We start from the raw sequence: 17260 nt of genomic DNA on the forward strand, positions 1-17260 counted from the left end.
GCGTTTCTTTTCTTGTTATTGTGAAATTGCAAACTGACCTTCTTGCTTCGGATAAAAACAGTCTAGACTGAATGTCGAGTCAACAAGAGTGCATGGCTCTGCTGTGCTTCCCATGTGCATCACATAAGATTTGACTTTCCTTCGGGGTATTATCGCTTCTGTCGCCAACAAACAGTCATTAATGAGCACTGCCCAACAGATTGGCTACCTTGAGACCTGCCGTGCTAAATGAAAGCTAATCACACAGGGATGTGACAGGCGGAGATGGTAGGTAAAGTGAGGGGCTTTTTGGTCTCGGCGTCTGGTGTGACACCGCACCATTAATTGGCAACATTCACAGCTGCTGTTTGGTGGATCAATGCTTCATCAGACCGCAAGATTTTGGAGACATTTTCAGGGGAAGTTCAAGAAAAATGGACATATTTTTAGGTCGCTTGAATCAGTAATCTTTGTATAAGGGAATATCCTTTAGTTGCACTCTGCTAAGATACTAATAAGCTCCTCCAAAGGCCTTAGTATTTATTAGTTAAACTACAGTCTCAAATATTTCGATGGAAAATGGACATATTTTTAGGTTGCTTGAATCAGTAATCTTTGTATAAGGGGATATCCTTTAGTTGCACTCTGCCAAGATACTAATAAGCTCCTCCAAAGGCTTTAGTATTTATTAGTTAAACTACAGTCTCAAATATTTCGATGGCGTCTCCTTTCAAAAAGTATCAGGAAATCAGATATTTGGATCTGGAGCTGATTATGCCTATTTCCATTTGTGAGAAGTAAATGACAGTATAGTTTCATTTTGTTGTTTTCTATTTCCAGTCATTTTTTCATGCAATATCTTGTTGGGTGGTGGGAGAAGCTTTATTTTGGGATAACGAGTGTTGTAATGATTACGTTATTGTAATCGACTGCAAAGGGAGAAATTCTCGAATTGGCAACAGCAACTTGCAAAACGAGGATCATTGCCTGGCTGCCTACCCGGTAACGAATTTGCAAAAAGGCAATTTGGAAGCAATGTGATAATGAAGCAATCATCATTGAACGGTGAAGGGAATGGTAATGTCGATTGTTAGAGACTTGGCTAATAGAATGAGAAAGCAAGAGAGTCCTAATGATAGCCATATAACAATAGGTAAACAGTTGATGGCAGACAACCTAATCTGGCTAATGGCATGTTGTGGCAATTTATTTGTCTTGGTCATTCATTAATATTGGTCATGTTGGATCTGGTGCATATTCACATGAGAGGGTCGCTCAACCAATGTACTTTGATGACTGACATTTTTCTAACCAAACTAAAAGAGTCCGATTTGAAAGACCAGGTCTGTAGCTAGCTTTTTGGGTTTGGGGACGCGGCCAAAAGCTGTCTTGGGGAAGGGGGGCAAAATGACACGGTTTGAAATATTTCACAGGTCATAATCATGCTAAAAGCACATTTTTGGTGACTTCTGGGGGCATTTGCCCCCTTCAGCTATACCCCGGAAATATGTTGTAATCTCCCCAATGCCCACCATTAGTTTGGCTGTGTTTCATTTAGAGAACAATAAGGCAAAGGTAAGTTTGTACCACTGGTATGACTAAAGTGAGATATTTGTTACTACAAATATCTATATTTGTAGACATATTCTTTCACCCAACAGTAACTCAAAAAATATTGCTCAAAGTCCAACTTTTATTCATGAGGCTGTGGTCCCTTACGTGAGTCATGTGAGTGTCTATGCCAGGAGAAGTAAAAGATCCAGCATAGGTGGACAGTAGCCTGTTGTGGACTCCACATCTCCATCAAAGTCCAGTAGTTTTACGACACCGGCAAGTCATGATGATGATGATGATGATGATGATGATGATGATGATGATGATGATGATAGAAACTTGGGTTGTGATCAACAGCCTTTTGTCATTGCTTGCATGCATGTTCTAATGATATGCACTCTTCAATTGGATTCAATGTCACATTCCTTTTTCATTTCTTTTAGTTAGTTATTCCTATATTGAAACCTTGTCCATGTCGCACTATAGCCTGTTTCAATGACATTCCATCTTCACGATTATCAGTCACATCTTATAAGATTCCTTTCTCTTTCCTATCAGTTCATTCTTCTCATCTTCAAAAGGGATAAACTTGCGCTGGCCTGTTTCAATGTTATCACATCTTGGAGGTTGAATAGGAAGTAATACAACATACCTACCTCATTCCTCTCGGTGTATCATTCAAAAGGTCCAACCCTACCTCAGCGCTTGTCTATTCAAAGATGTTCTTTCTTGCATTTTGTCAATGAAACGATCATTTCTCTCTCCTATATATCTGCTGGTCCTTTACATATTTGCCATTGCTTGTATAAATGTGGCTTGTTATGCTGGAACCATGTATTGTAACATTGCAATGATTTATTCACCAGTTGAAGTTAGGGTGACTGTCATATAACATGGTTTGATGCCCAGATTTTTGAGAATTGAGATTTAGCATTTTCTCTAGTTTTCGATTTAAACACATCAGACCTTCTTGCGTTTTATCATGTTCTTCGTGTGACTACAAATTGTGTTGTTTGATACTTCTTAAAAAGGACAGCGACAGATTCTTTTCTTCATCCGGTAATTGTGTTTTCCGATAATTCACCCTTCATCAAACATCATGTCAACAGCCACAAACTATTGAGAGTGAACACTGAATCACATATCAATAGCGAAGTTTTATCATTTCAATTTTCATATGGCAAATATGTTTCCGATGTGCCAATACGTATGATGGTGGCCAATAAAGCATTTCACATCGTAAATGCTCCTCCACTGGCTTATTGGGTTTTGAATAAGACACACTGCCTTGGATATTGCATATTGAAGTATAATCAGCAAGATTTCAAAATTGAGTTCATCAATATTCCACAAAAATGTAAGACATTTAAAAGAGTTAAAAGATAAAGCAATCTGACTTGCTTTACTGATTACAGTGACTTTTAACTTGTTTTGTTCTTTAATGTTAATGTGCTCAAAATGGGTTTGTGGGATGCTAATTGTGACCCGTCGCAGCAAAACCAGGCATATGTCACACAGAAGATGAGCCTTGGTGACACCATGCGATAAGAGAAGAAACTGATGCGCTCAGATTTCACAAAAGGCAGACAAAAGTGAAAGGAACAACAAGTTGGTCTCGAACTGCCAAGCTCAGAGCAAAATGTGCCAGGTCTGGCTGTGACAGGTCACAATTGCGGGCAAATTTGAGAAATGCATTTTGTGTGCAACATTTCAGCTATATATTGATGTGTGCCAAGTGCATTTGAAATGTATGTGCAGGTGGTGTTGGTACAAAATAGTAATGTTCATATTTCTAAACAGCTGCTGTTTGTACAATTAGTCTTTTGAGTGCTTATTTCAAAAGCAAATAATTATTCTTTATATTGTACCATCTGTGACTAGATGTCTTTGTCCACTGTTGGCAAATCAGTATGGTGGTGTCCAATTTGCGCAGTTGTTAGGATAGCCTTGATATGGATTCAAGTTCATATCCTTGATCTCTAGCTCTGGCCACAAAGGAAAAATTTGGCACAAAAATCTTGAACAGACATGGCAGATTCACACTTTTGATGGTCAATGGGCTTAATGTTTATTTATAGAGAGTAATCACATAATCACATGTAATCGCAGTCATTTGCATTTATGTTAACAGAACTTTCAGCTCCGCATGCCATTCACCTTATATCAATACGCATGCGACACGTGTGCAATCACTAATGGTGGATGATAGAGTGATATTAAAATGATGAAAAATTTGACCGAATTTTGATAAATAATTTATCATGACATGTCTGCTGTTAGATTGTTGTTTAAATGATGAAAAGTTTAATAGAATTTTAATAAACCCATCACATGGAATTTTATCAAGTCCCCTGCCAATCCTACCTTTAGGATTTACTAAAATATGCATCGAACTGCAGGGGTTTTGAAAATGACATTACAAAAATCTAACCCAGAGAGGTTGTCAATTTCATTAGAAAATTTACTTTGATGTGTTGATCAATGGCTTGGAGAGTGAGAATGCTCGGCTTCCAGCTAGAATTGGGTTTTCAAAATATGCAAGACAGTCAACTGAAAAACTCTGTTGAACATCCTGCACTGGCCATGGTGTGGTATAGTTGCGCAGTCCTAAGCAGCAGTGCAGTCTAATTTAAAACTCTTTTTGTATATGCTTCCCTAAGGTGTTGCTGTTAAGTCGGGACTGAAATAGGTATCCCCAGGGTGATCATTTCCCTAATCCCGACAACTACTCAGATATTATCCAGCATCATCTGAGGTCAGGACCAAAACTGTCAGATAATTTTACTATCGTAGCAGTCAGTTTATCAGCTAATGGCAGTTATAGCGTGGCAATGTCTCAACTTGCTGGCAGGAGTTTTATGCAGTTGAAACAAATGAATTTTGACACTTTACCAATATTCCATTGGTAAGCTTGGTTGAAGTGCTCTAAAATTGGGACATTTCTCCATTAGTCGTGGATTTTATTGTAAGTGCATGTACTCAAATTGTTTCATTATCTGTATCATTATAACAGAAGAGTGTCGAACATGCCATGTTATGAGGGTATATTTTGCCAATAATTCGTTTATTTTGCCATACTTCACCCATCCGAAGCTTCTGGGCTTTTCACTCAGCACTTACTGAGTTAATGCTCGAATGGACCCATAGCTTCCAGTGGGATTGTTTGTTGCTCTCTAATGTCACAGCAGCCCCACTGTTTAGGGATAAATATATACCACATTCTGTATCATAGATATGACGGCTTACTCAACGTACTAATTTCCAATGTTGAAATAATTTTGAGAAAGTACACTGTTCGAGTTCAAGTTTGAAAAATTTTAAAAAATAGATCTGTTTGAAATGCAAGCTTCATTCAAAAATTCTTTCATAAGACATGGAAGATGAACTTGGGAAAATAACCTTTGTGTGGGTTTCTTACACTAAATCATGCTTCTATCCTTCAGATCTTCCAGTATTCTTTGAGAAACATAAATTGAAAGAAAACGTGTGAAAATGTTTCCTTCAGTTTGTGTTGCAATATCATGCTTTGCTTTGGCAAGATCAGAGCAAGTAAAAGACCTGATCAAGTGAGAAACATGAGTAGCTTGTTTGGAATCTACCTCTGGCACATGACGAAGGCACTAGGCCAATAAATCCAATTGGTGCCTAACAATAGTGGGAGGCAAGAACACTCATCCCGCCTTGGAGGAGGATTACTCTCTGAGGAGAATAACACCTCCAGATTGAACATTGAAGAAGAAGAAGAACATACTGTTGCTTCTGTAAGCTTGAAACACGCCCTGTAAAGCGAGGAACATTCTACAAATTGTCAAGCAATATTGGACAGATTAAATTAAAATGCTTGGTTGAGCTGATTGCTTCTCTTTGCTTGGTAGAGCATTGCCTCGAAACCTCAAAAAGATATAGCAGATTTACGAGATGCATGGCTCATTGTTTTCTCACTGATTAACTAGTCAAAGGAAGACTTCTCTAAACAGGTAAATTATTACTCTGCTGTGCACTGTGAAATCATCTCACAGAATGTAATGTACCAACAAGTTTATCAATGATCAACTCATAAACGGAGAAAAAAAATCTATTCGTACCAACTCTCCCAAAGTCAGTCATCCGCTTGACGAAGCTCGGGAACATTTTGATTCTCAAGCATCGTGCCCTTTGAATACTTATGATGATACGTTGTTCTTACTTTGTGATAGATTGTCCTAATATAGAGTGACTTTGCCTGTGGCTACTGAGTTGTGTAATTGGTACACTGTAGAGATAAACATCACACGCCTCAGACCTCGATGACTAGCTTGGGTGACCCTCACTGTACGAGACAGTAAGTTAGTCACATCTGGATGTTTCAGCATGGTAGTGCTATTGGTCAAGATGTGATCAGATGGTGACAGTTAATGTACAGTTAATGTACAGTTAATGTACACCTCTCTATCAAGGACATCCTCTTTATTAAGGACACTAGTTTTGGTCCCAAATTTGTTGTTTCATTTCAATTTGGCCTCTATTAAGGACAGCACTTGTCAGTCCCGAGGGTGTCCTTAATAGAGAGGTTCTACTGTACTTAAAATCAAGACCACTGCATTTAAAAAGATACTCTAGTTTCACCCATCTAAGACCCATAGGTAGATCACCAGTACGAAATCGAAACGAAGACCTAGCCGATGGTTGTGATTGAAGTGCAGAGACCAGTTTGTTAAATTGCTGTGTTTTGTCAAATTGCAGTGGCGCCATCTCACGTCGCAGTGACCAAAATCGCTTGTTTGCGCAGTGCTTAAGGGTAATTTTGCAGAGCCCTTTAGGGTCATTCCATGACCAGAATATACACTAGTCAGCCATTGAAAATTTCGAGGATTATCATATAATCATCTAAATTCCCTGTCACTGTTTGATGAATCATTCTACATCTTTGATTATGAATGATGTGATGCATGAAGCAATTTTACATTGAAGTCACCATTTTCCCCAAAGAAAAATCATATTTGTTTCAAGGATTTTCTATCCTGACTATGCTCAGCCATTTCCCATTCCAAAGGCTCGATTACACCTTATAGGATACGTCTCTAGAAGTCCTGGTTTATTTGCCTCCTTTGCCATAATCATCCTATTACCATGCAGTCCTTGGAGAGCTCGGGCTATCCTCCGAGTGTGAATTCATCAAATTGTCACCTGAACTGCCTGCACCATTTCCCAAGAAACTTGTTCTATTTGGAATTAGCTTCTATCAAATATCACACCGGTATTCCTCTGATGATTCCAAAATTGGCAAGCTCGTTAGATTATGAGGAGGGGAAGAGTGGTATCTGCCCGATGTTCTGTAATGAAAAGGTCCCCATCCAATTCCCGACAGGCAATTTCAGTGAGTCCTCACACAATTTTCTGCCCCTCCTTTATTTTTGCTGAAGTCTGCTAAAATAAAGCTGTGGACCCTGAAAATCCTGACCATTGTTCGATCAATTCAAGTGTCCTGAAAATTACCATTTCCCCATCCGATATTGAAATATCTCATCATACTGTAACATCTCTCAGGTGATAAGGGACATGCTGCCTGATGTTGACGTTGATTATTTTTTGTCGCACCTCGCTTCGTTGATCCATTTGTCACATGAAGGCGACAGGCATGGAAAGCAACAAGATTTCTAATTTTCCGGTGGATGGAATTGGTCGTGTCAGTTGGTGAAGAATGAGCTTAAGGAAGTGGTAGATTACGTCAATTATTAAAAAATGCACAGATTTTGTACCTATTCTGCCAAACGGACAACGGCACTTATGTAAAAAGACGGCATTGTGTGGCCTACGTGGTATGTGTCAATAAAGACCATAGTGATCACCATGTTTGTCCTTATACCGCACATTTTTAAAGCTGACCCAAAAAAGTCATTAAAAAATTTGAAAATGTGAACCAGAGTTCAAATAATTTTTAAGCACGTAAATATGAACTTAATATAAATTTCAACATTGCTGTTGTGTAGACTGATATAAAAATACTATACAATCAAAGTTTTAGCAGACTTTCATGCACAATATTTAAAGTGTGGTACGGCATTGTGTATAACTGCATTCCTATAATTATAGCGTGCACCTTTAAAACCTCTTTGATGTACATTTTACTTGAACTTCAGAACAAACAGAGGAACTTTTAAAGTGAGGAGCTTTGGTTAACAGCCAGACAATCTCAAGCTTGTTAATTGGCATCATTTTGATAACACCAACTTAACTGGAGTGTTGAGCAATCACAAATAAAACTCTTTCTCTGTAGTACATTACGTTTAAGATTCTCAGAGTGCTTGTTGTCAATAATATTAAATGCACTTCAATAAGGAGTTTGACCTGTGAATATCGTTGTGGAAGCCGGTGTTTTCTCCTTTTAAGATATTGTCTTACATTGTCTTATGTATCAATGACGCAGTTAATAGTCGGTTACTAACTGCCAGAGTCAGTAATACAGATATTCTCCTTCTGTTAGTGAACATTGTTCTTGCATAAAGTTTTGAAAGCGTTGATCAGTTTTATCTCTTGCTCCCCCCTACTCTGCTAGAAATCTGAGCTCCTACTAATGGACGTACTCCAAAGGTATTATCCTTCGGAAGCAATCTAAACTAAAAAATGTTTCAGCAGCATCCATTCCTTTCCGGGGAAACAGCCCGACTGGTGAGCGAGTAAGCCAATTGTTGCATGTAATCCGATGAACACATAACAATCTTATACATAAAAGAATCTGCAGAGTTATTGCAAAAATGCTTTGATGGGGAAGTAATGACATGTTGGGGTAACATTTGACTCCACAGTAGGGCAGATTTGAGTGCAGCATACTGTATATTGGAAAATCGATATGTTGCATTATGGGTTGTGTCTGCCAAGAAATAATGACCAGAAGAACAAATCAGAGGTATGTGTCATCGTTTCTGGTGGAGGGGTAGGTTGGAAAGCGATGACGCGTGAGTGATGTGACACCTATGATCCCTTCATCAATGTAACAAGTTGTAGTGTCTTCTTCTTCTCCATCTTCTTATAATATCGTGTGATGGTATTTCAGATACATGACTGACAGTTAAGTTGACTCTGGCTTGGAGTTTGCCTCTCAGGTTTATGTCGTCTAGCCAAAAAAACCTGTCCCTTCTCGGAGGCATAGAGGTTGCAGTCATGATTGTTTGAAGGGGGAGTTCTTGGTATGACCGAGTCTCTTACTGTGCAAATAAGACACTGAAGTCCCCTGAAAGTTACATGAATTCGTCAATAGGGGTCTCTCCTATCTCGCAGTAGATTGAGTAAACCAAATTACTTAGTTGAAACTAGTCACGCTTGTTTGAGGGATAAAAGTATCGCTGAATTAAACATAAGTGGGCCCCTAAAACTGCTGTGAAACCTCTCTTAGCAGACACCTCTGTAAGCAGGCCATCCTCTCTACTAAGGACACTGATTTTTGTCCCAAATTGGTCATTTTATATCAATTTGAAGTCCGAATCAGGGCACCTCTCTATAAAGGACAGAAACTCTCAGTCCCGGATTTGTCCTTAAACAAGGAAAATCAAAATCCTGAAGTACGGGCATTGTGTGCCGAGTCCAGGTTCCGAGTCATCTTGTATTCCTGGAGATTCTGCATGCTGTACTTTTAATAGTTACCTGAAAACTACCAACTATTCCTCCTTTAACGTGGTTATTTAGATGTAATCTTTTGAATTGGATATTGCTACCGGTAGTTCCGCAATAGGAAGCAACTTTACATCTTCTTTATCTTTGATAGTTGCGAGAATGCAATTTTAAAAAAGGGCTCCAGCTGAGAACTTCTTAATACAAAGCAACAGAGATCTAAAAATGATGAAGGTTTTTCAGTTTCTCCAAAGATACGAGACGTCAAGGGTAGCGACTTGGGTGGTATTAGTTTTCAATTTCCTCTTGGCAATTTTTTGCATTTTGCTTGACAATACAGAATGCAAATTTTACTAAGCTTTGTCTGCAGATGAAAATAATTCTAAATTGCCACGTTTCTGATGATGAAGCTTAATACTAGTTACAAGGCACTCATGTTGCATGCCATTATTGATTAGTCTTCAATTTGGCAGTTCATCATGTTTTCGCATGTTTAGGGGCGGATACCCAAGCAAATGAATGAGAAAACTTGGCATCAAAAATGAAGCTGAGCTAACGAATAATACAATAAAGAATTCTTTGTTTACACTTTATCAATAGACTTTTTGCAAGAACCACTTCAGACAAGAAGCATTGCTTGTTATTGCTTTTGCCAGAACTGCTCTAAACACATGGTATATGGAAAACAATGTTTCTTTTAATGATCCTCTGGTCTACCATCAACTAATTAGATTTAAAGGGGATTTCGCACGTGTAATGTTTTGGCCTACTTTTACATTTTCTCTGACAAATGAACCTTCTCATTTCCTGTTTATAAGTCCAGTGCAGATCAGTAAGCTAGACTCGGCCTGAGGAACATGTGGACAATAGGCCTGCAATAGGGTTTCATTCAGAAACTCCCACTTGACGATGCATCAATTCCTTTAAGGGCATTGTATTGCTGGTTCGAAGTTCGCTTTAAGGTGAAGGCCTCTCCCTTAACTAATGGCCTTGTCAGTCATCAATTAGCTAATATTTGAGTCTCTTGGGTTGTTAGCCAGGCCAAATGGCTCATGCAGCTTGAATGTGGCACAATTTATGTGCCAGTGAGTGACTGGGAGATTCACTCTCCCTAGAGAGGATGATGGTCCATTGCAAATCCTAGTCAATACTGGTGCTTTTTTTAGTCCTGGGGTGGAAAGAAACAGAGTACTGGACAGGTAGGGTTGTGTCTAGTACAAGGACACAGCCCTGAACCTCTAACGCCTGCCTATCAGCCCGGCACTCTGCCACTGGTCCCCCTTCTGTTTCATCTGTAGCTAATTCAACAGATTGCTTGACTGCCATTTTGGACTTTGAAAAGATGATACCATCTGCTGCTTCATCACATCCTGTCAATCAAAGTCGGTTTTTCCCTCTGTCATCGTTCAATTCATTACCTTCATTCCTTTTTTGTCTGTTATATGCAGCCAATAACACATGTGCTGTAACTAAAAAAGTAACTCACAGTCTTTGACAGCTACTCGAGTGTTTTCGATTGAGAAGTAAAAGATGTCAATCAAACTTTGTTAAGTTGTTTTTCCAGAATCAATGGTTTCTTTTGTTGATGATGCAGCGCTTTGATCTGTTTACAATAAGGAAGTCTTCAGATTGACAATGTGACGTGGCAATGGCAGCGAGACAAAGTCTCTCTGAAAGGAGTAGGCGGTTAATTGAAGGCATGATTACCGAGCTGGCGCACCTACCACACATACCGCCCTACCACACTACAATATTAGTTTCCATCACCAAATTCCACCGAAAATGAAAACAAAATTTGAAGGATTTTTATGCTGAGTGAGCCCTCAGTGCAGCGATTGACTATGTGGGAATCGATGCATTTGCAATGTGCTGCATGTGCAGGGGCTGAACATATCATGATGTCATTGATATCCTCACAAAGCCATGGGGGGGGGACATGGCATTCCCAAGGGGGGACATTTCATTATGACCCCTCCATTTCGAACAACATATTTATAATCCAAACTTTTAAAGACATCGTTGGTTACAATTTTGAAATTCGTAATTGAATTTTAAAATTTGCAATTGTGTAAATATGTACTGATTCTATATTTCAAAATTGCTGTTGAGTAGACAGATATGCAAATACTTTATTTTCCAAGTTGTGCGCATGATTACTTCACCACAGCATTGTGCATTGCATTTCTATTTTTCTGACTAATGATTTGATACAATGGTGTTCCCTTTTAAAGATCATACTCTTGAGATAGGGCTATTGCGATTTCAGAGCTGTTTCTGTCATGATGTCTTACGACCATCATTCAATGCCGATACCATTTTCCTTACTTACCAGAGTTAATATAAACCATTAGGCAGTCGGCACACACCGGGGATTTTCTAATTTAGCCCATATAATTCCTTTGATCATTCGATAGGAAATTAGACTAAAGAATTGGAGATTGGACGGCTGGAAAATCCAATATCCTTGAATAAATCCACGGACTTTGTCAATCAAATTTCATTCTTGGATTGAACGACTTTGAATACAAATATAATACATGTTTCGTCAGCCAAAAGAAAGTGCAGCAATGTTGAGGCGGCATTCCATGTTCTACCACAACAAGGTACCGTAACTGAAAAACACTTATAAACCATTTCGCTCAATCTCGGCTCGTTTTCAAAAGAAACTGCACAGATTTCGACACCATCACCTTATGCTAAGTGGAGAGAAAACTGAGTAGTGAAAAGGTAATTTTCCATCCTGACGACTCACGCAACCTCATCTCACATTCGGTACCTTAGGCTACTAATGCAAAACAGTATATGGGACCCTCGAATTAACATACTTATCAAACGACTTTGAAAACCTGATACCAATTGGGAATACGAATTTTGTTTGAAAGAAGATGGGCCCGTCTTGACACTGCTTTGTGAAAGCATACCGCCAAGACTTAATAAAGACAAGCCTTATGAATTCTTGATACCATGTTACACCATAATGAGACACCAAACTAAAAGGACTTGTAAACCACTTCCATTTCCATCTGAAGCTCAGATCCGAATAATAGTGTAGTTATTTAGACACCATTTCGTAAATTAATTCTCAGCAGAAGGAGAAAAAAATGAAAATATTGAAATGAGACATTTTCTACCTTGACATATCCCGCAACTGCGTCTTAAATTCTGTGACCAAGTTGCTGTTGCAGTACTGTAAGCAGAATCCTTCAGTGTACAGATATTTTCAGTCAGAAGAAAAATGCACCCAGCCGTCTTGACACAGCAATGTAAAAGCATATCATCAAGAAATAATAAAGACCAGACTTTATTAACACCAGAACAAGACGCCAAACTGAAAAAGACTCGTAAACCACTTCCATTTCCATCCCAAGCTCAGATCAAAATAAAACAGAACAACTTTTTACACCATAACATCAAGCATCACATGAATGCTAAGCAGAGAGAATGGCAGAGTAATGAAAAGAGAAATCTCCCGTCTTGACAAGTCACGCAATTCAACTCAAGGTGCTAATGCAATATACAGGAAATCTCCTTGATGTTGGAGTGATTTGATTTCATACTTTTAACCAAATTACAAACTCTGTTAACCTCAGGTTATTTGGTCATGTTAATAATCTCTTCAAATCTTCAGACACAACCGATTGAGGTACAAGATGGTTTGAATTTTTGGTGACTTTTGCGAATGCACTTTGGTCAAATGCAAACTTAAAAGGTGCAAAGATTTCATCTGAAGTGACTAAACCATTAAACTTTGGCAGCTTACAGGTAACACGATTGTAAATGTCTGATAGCTATTTGATACTCATCGCAACATTTTTTGCTTTCCAGATTGGTAAGTCATCCTCCTGATGTCACAGGAATGCCCTTGACAGGCAAGGTCAGTAAGATAGTGTTTAGCGCTTAAGTGTTGCCGACTTTGCACCAAACCTCCTCTTTGTGGGCTATGATTGCCAATGAGTATCTCCTTTCACTAGGACAGCCAGGAAGTGTTGCAAACAGATTGTCTATAACCTATCAACGAGCAAACCCTTCTTTAAAAAAAAGGTTTCTCTCGATTTCTTGGAAGTTTGATGGCCTTTTGAACCACCCTTTAATGTTGTTGTGCCGCTGGAGACTTCATATGATAAGTTATGTCTTCCTTCCCAACATTGCACAAGACAGCCGATAGGTACTCCAACAAAACGACAAAAATTGGTGTTTTTCTTGATTTCTTGGCAGATGGCTCTGACAAATTCATTTCTCTTTCTTTGGCGATTTATTATTAGCTCAGCTGACAAGCTGAGCTATTCATATGAGTAAATGGTAGAATGAATGTCCGTCTGTCTGTCTGTCTGTCTGTCTGTCTGTCCGTTAAACAGGCACGTTTCAAAACTATGGCGGATAGGCGATAGATTTTCCCTATAAGCCATTTAGACCCTTCAGGACTCCTGAATAGACCAAGTGTGGGTCCGGCAGGATTAACAGTTTGGCCACCAGGGGGCAAAAAGCCTAAATCACAAAACAATTTTTTGGCGCTTTATTCAAGCAGATAGAAGCTTGAAATAAAGTTGAAAAGGACCGCATGCATGTAGGTCTTGAAACTACTAAGAGTAGTTTTGATTGATACTACCAGTTGGCATAACTGAGCCAAAATCTGTGTTGACCTAGTTTAAGCTTGATTTGAATTTCCCGCTCTTGTATGACTCTGAAGGTTGTGGGTTCCAATCCCACTTCGGGTCAATTTTTTTTTTTTTTTAATTTTTACTTTTTTCACTTGTAAATACATTTTCTTTACTTTTTTGAATAATTTGGTGGGCGGCCATCTTGGTTTTTTTTTTCTATTTTAAAGCCTTTGCTGTATCCAGAGTGACATGAATTTTATGGTTGGTGTACAATAAGTCTCCTTTACATGATATCACATGGGCTTTCTATTTGACCTACTTTTCAAGGTCAGCCTGGCTCAGGCACTTAGATTTGACTAATAAGTGGCATATTTGTCACCATTTAAAAGTCTTTTTACTTTGGTATGTTTGCCTGATATATTGACAAAACTGAGGTTGAAAGAGATCTTTCGGGTACTTTCCATGTTCATATATTTCAGCTGAGCGCCAGGCCCTTGGGCCTCTTGTTTGAATTAGCTTTTGATCGATTAGTCCATCTATGGTAGAATGTTGACGTCTTCCCCTTAAATATTATAAATTATGTTGTGACCTTTGCCATGTTTGCCCTTTTCCCGCATGAACACTCCACATGGTCTATGGTTTATGTCTACCCAAGAAAGCCCTCATAATGATTATAGAATTCCCCAAAAGAAATTGCTTATTTCCTATTAGCAAGCAAACTTTCTAAAAAATTTGTTTTCTCTTGATCTCTTGTCAATTTTATTACCTTTGCACTGTACCCACAGCCTGGGCTAAACAAGATACCTTCTTTTGTTTTATGTTCACCAAAACAAATTGCTTTATTTCTTATTAACGATAAAAGTTCCTTGTAAGAGTCATTTCTCTTGATCTCTTTGCAATTAATTTGTCATTAACCTCATCAATCTAATCAACTGTTCATCGATAAGAATCATTATCAAATTCATTTGTCTCTTTCTTCGGTGGATTAATTGAATTAGCCTTTGATGAATTAGTCCGTTTGTGGTAGAAAGTTGACGTCTGTTCTTGGCAATTGGTTATCGATTAATCTTTACAAATGGTATTAAGGGCTTGAGAAAATTGGATCCGGGTCTTTTCTATTCGGCGATTTTTTTACCTTGAAGTAATTACCTGCCTGACTGGGACTAACTTGGAAAAGAGAATCTTTTTCACACGAGCCATCACCTCCAGAAGCATACTAGTCTGAAGGTATAAATTTGAAATGTTAAAATTCAAGTTCTTTTTGAATGAACAGAGGCTGCTAAGGTTCAATTCCTGATTCCCATCATACCTTTCAACTGCAACTTAAGATAAGTTTTTCTAATGCCCTTTTATGGATCTAGCTGTTTCTGATGCCTTCTTCAGTTGACCATCTGCTGCAAGCAGACGGTGGACACCGGCTTCATAGTGATTTTATATATCACATGTAAACACAGTGTGTGTGCAGCCGTTATGATTCTTAAAGGCCTATGCCGCTTGTTTACTTCGGTAGTCGTTTCCATGAGAATGACACACGCCACTGCCGTGCTGGCACCAGATAAAACGTGCAGTTATTGGGAGATTTGCGATGATTGAAACAATACACTTACTTCGTAGTATTCTCATAAAACAAATCCAGTGCACACACAGCCTAAATTAACATGCGTGATCGAGAAATTTGCTGTTTTCTACAGTTGACCTGGGATTGTATATTTGACCCATCAGCTTTAAGGCCACATAGCCAGCCCACAGAGTAAGAATAACACCATAATATTCTTTTTACTTCGTGAGATGATTTCAAATTAGCTTTTTTGTCCAGACTGAAAAGGATTGAATTAAAATCAATTTCCATTCGCGTGCCATGATAAACATCAACATGTCAGTCACATCTGCTGTTTTCCTCAATGTTTTGAATATTTGTCAGAATTCAACACAAACTGCTGTGACATCCACGTGGTGTCACATTCATTTCTTCCTAAGTTCCACAACAAAAGGCTGGAAATAAAATACTTGCTCTCTGGAAGGTTTCAACTTGGGAACACCTGCTGAAAGTTATAGCTGTCCAATGAAAGATAGCAGCTGTTTGTTTAGTTCTTGCACTCACATTAAGTGTTATTTAATTGACAGCATTTTTGGCTCACCTTGGGGGAGTCCATATAATACCGCAGTGTCCGTCGTCCGTCGTGGCACATTTCTTATGGCTATAAACTAAACACTTTGTACACAGGACCCCCAAGGTCAGGGACCTCTGACACTGAATGTCGGTCCAATCTGATTCTTGACTTGGCCACCAGGGGGCCAAATGTGAACACCTAAAAAGTGCCATTTGGCATACACTATAGCAAGTTTCTTAACCAGCATGAATTCTTAACCACCAAATATCTGTACAGTGAGCACAATGGCCCTTGACCTTTTCACTGCTGAACATTTTGCATCATCATCATCATCATCAGCATCATCTCCTTCTTCAGCTTCTTTTCCCCCTGGAGAGAAATCTTATGAAATTTTCCAATGAAGTTGGTCTGAAACGGTCCTCTGCAAAGCATATCCATTCATTTGTGTGGAAACCAATAGGGTCCAGAGCTCTAACCCCCGGGTGTATTTTTGTCTCTCCTTTTCAAGAGCATGTCTCTATGACCTGTCTTTTCAAGGCACTTAAAAATCTTTGAATGACATCCTGCCATCTGCATCCAGCTAGAAAAAGCATAGGGAATACTTCGATAAATCATATGAAAAAGACTAATTCAAGGACCTTTTGATTTTTTACCGTCAAGTACTTCGAGCCAGCCCTTCAACTATCGTGTTTTCTTATGTGGATCCTGGGGGTTTTATCCATGCATGTCAGCTTTAAAGTACAAAACTAAGATATAACACCTGCAGCGATCTCAATTTTGCGAAATAGGCAATCAAAAAAACTTTCATTTGCAAACTATTTCAAGAAAGATATCAAGAAATAATCAGGCTTCAAAAGTCCTTCTTTAATTGCAACGTTCCTTTCTGTGTGCTGCTCTACCTCCTGTTGTTTTGTTTCACAGTTTGCTCAGTGAAATCAGAGTAATTATCTTCTACTCGCCAAGTATAAAACACCAATAAATAACACCTGCTAGGATTTCCAATTTGCAAAACAGAAAGTTACTAAATAAATCTTCTTGTCTGCCTTTAATGTTGTAGGAAAGAGGAATTTCACAATTTCTTTCTGATAGATTGAATGGTTGGTTGATGAGCTTATTGTTTCTCATCTTTCAGATGGTTTGTAATTCATTTTATTGGTGTGGGATCCTGTAGTTCCTGTTACTTTAAGGTTTTACTGAACTCACTCTGTATGGGCAAAGGAAAAATGGCATTGGCTCTAATAGTGCAGGATGTGTTTTAGCTCTGATCTGCTGGTGATCTGATCTATCTTTGAGTGCCACTATCACGTCTTAATGGCTATTTTTGCGAAATTTTATCCACTGTTTCCTTTGCAACGTGTACTTTTTCTATCAGAAAGGTTGCAATGAGATCCATTCTGCAGAAATGATGTTTTTCTTCGCTTGATCTTCAAG

The 17260-nt window shown here is 38.7% G+C and overlaps 1 protein-coding gene across 3 annotated transcripts in view; it reads left to right on the forward strand.

Annotated features, from left to right (window-relative positions):
- Window positions 1–17260, forward strand: part of LOC135485699 (serine/arginine repetitive matrix protein 1-like) — a 148875-nt gene that overhangs the window by 12644 nt on the left and 118971 nt on the right. For all 3 annotated transcript variants that reach the window (XM_064768090.1, XM_064768088.1, XM_064768089.1), the window contains exon 2: window positions 12946–12994. The gene's annotated coding sequence lies outside the window, so the exon portion shown is untranslated. The remainder of the gene's footprint in view (window positions 1–12945; window positions 12995–17260) is intronic.

The sequence above is a fragment of the Lineus longissimus genome, chromosome 3 (genome assembly GCF_910592395.1).
Source record: "Lineus longissimus chromosome 3, tnLinLong1.2, whole genome shotgun sequence".
Lineage (NCBI taxonomy): Eukaryota > Metazoa > Nemertea > Pilidiophora > Heteronemertea > Lineidae > Lineus > Lineus longissimus.